Raw genomic sequence first — 2,500 nt, forward strand, 5'->3', positions numbered from 1 at the left:
CCAACAAGGGTTGTAGCTTAGGTTCTAATAATAATAATATTTCCTTTCTTCACTGGGCTATTTTTCCCTGTTGGATTCCTCGGGCTTATAGCATCCTGCTTTTCCAACTAGGGTTGTAGCTTAGCTAATAATAAAAATATTTCCTTTCTTCACTGGGCTATTTTTCCCTGTTGGAGCCCTTGGGCTTATAGCATCCTGCTTTTCCAACTAGGGTTGTAGCTAAGCTACTACTAATAATAATTCCTTTCTTCCCCTGGCAATTTTTCCTTGTTGAATTCCTTGGGCTTATAGTATCCTGCTTTTCCAACTAGGGTTGTAGCTTAGCTAATAATAAAAATATTTCCTTTCTTCGCTGGGCTATTTTTCCCTGTTGGATCCTTTGGGCTTATAGCTCCCTGCTTTTCCAACTAGGGTTGTAGCTTAACTAATAACATTAATATTTCCTTTCTTCACTGGGCTATTTTTCCCTGTTGGATCCTTTGGGCTTATAGCTCCCTGCTTTTCCAACTAGGGTTACAGCTTAGCTACTAATAATAATATTTCCTTTCTTCACTGGGCTATTTTTCCATGTTGGATTCCTCGGTCTTATTGCATCCTGCTTTTCCAACTAGGGTTGTAGCTTAACTAATAACATTAATATTTCCTTTCTTCACGGGGCTATTTTTCCCTGTTGGAGCCCTTGGGCTTATAGCATCCTGCTTTTCCAACTAGTGTGGTAGCTTAGGTAATGATAATATTATTTCCTTTCTTCACTGGGCTATTTTTCCCTGTTGGATTCCTAGAGCTTATAGCATCCTGCTTTTCCAGCTAGGGTTGTAGCTTAGCTAGTAATAATAATAATATTTCCTATTTTCATTGGGCTAATATTCCCTGTTGGATTCCTCGGGCTTATAGCATCCTGCTTTCCTAACTAGCTTAGCTAATAATAATGATAATAATAATAATAATAATAATAATAATAATAATAATAATAATAATAATAATAATAATATCACCGAAGGCTGATGGAAAACGGGTCGTCCCACCTGACGAAGGATTGATTGCTAATACCGGCACTTGATAAGCCCTTACTCGAAGGACCGGAAGAGTAGCTTCAGGCTTATCATCGCCTCTCCGTCAGGTATGAATAAGTTTTTTCCGCGTCAGGAGCTGGGAAAAGGCTGTAGGGAGAAGGTTTTTTTTCTTTTTTCACTATGGATTATCTTCCGGAAATTTGAAGGAAGTTGCTGATCTCTCTCTCTCTCTCTCTCTCTCTCTCTCTCTCTCTCTCTCTCTCTCTCTCTCTCTCTCTCTCTCTCTCTCTACTATTATTATCACCATAAATGTCAGTATAATTTTCATTATCATCATGAACATTAGCATATTGATTTTATTAATCGTAAAATATAGTGAATATTTTTTTTGTAAGCAGGTTCTCGAAAACGCTATTCATATGCATATCCACACACACACACACACACACGCACGCACACACAACAACAACAACAACAACAACAACAACAACATTGAAATATATAAAATATGAAAAATGAGCCACTGGTTGAAGACAAAATCAATGGGTATATTAATATCATGATAAAATTATATATAAATGATAAAAGATATCATCACAGGAAGAGAAAGGAAAAATAATAGCAAAAATTTTTTTTAAAAATAGAATGGCTCTAACACTATATATATATATATATATATATATATATATATATATATATATATATATACACATATATCTATACATATATATATATACACACACACACACACATATATATATATATATATATATATATATATATATATATATATTAACGAAATAAGAGAAATATTTTGGCTCCTACATCCCCCCCCCCACAAAAATACCAAAATGAGAGAACTCTTCCAAAAAAAAAAAAAAAGCCTAACAGACTATCACACGAAAATTCCATCCTTAAACATGCCAAAGGAAACGACTCCAAAGATAACGATGCACTGGGAATACCTTCGAGCAGTCCAACGCCTTATAAGAAGATCAATGAAGAATGTCCTAAGGATCCGGAGACTGCCCAGGAACAATGTCCAAAGGGTCGCAGGAATGTCGATCAAGTATGTCCCCCAAGACTCGGGAGGATATAAGAGGAGAGGGACTTTAAAGAATGAATCTGAGTGAGATTAAAGAATGAATCTGAGTGACCATAAAGAATGAATCTGAGTGAGATAAAAGAATGAATATGAGTCAACTCAAAGAATGAATCTGAGTGACCATAAAAAATGAGTCTGAGTGAGATTAAAGAATGAATCTGAGTGAACTCAAAGAATGAATCTGAGTGACCATAAAAATTGAGTCTGAGTGAGATTAAAGAATGAATCTGAGTGAGATTAAAGAATGAATATGAGTGACCCCAAAGAATGAATCTGAGTGAGATTAAAGAATGAATCTGAGTGAGATTAAAGAATGAATCTGAGTGACCATAAAGAATGAATCTGAGTGAGATAAAAGAATGAATATGAGTCAACTCAAAGA

The sequence above is a fragment of the Palaemon carinicauda genome, chromosome 17, assembly GCF_036898095.1.
Source record: "Palaemon carinicauda isolate YSFRI2023 chromosome 17, ASM3689809v2, whole genome shotgun sequence".
In the NCBI taxonomy this organism is placed as follows: Eukaryota; Metazoa; Arthropoda; class Malacostraca; order Decapoda; family Palaemonidae; genus Palaemon; species Palaemon carinicauda.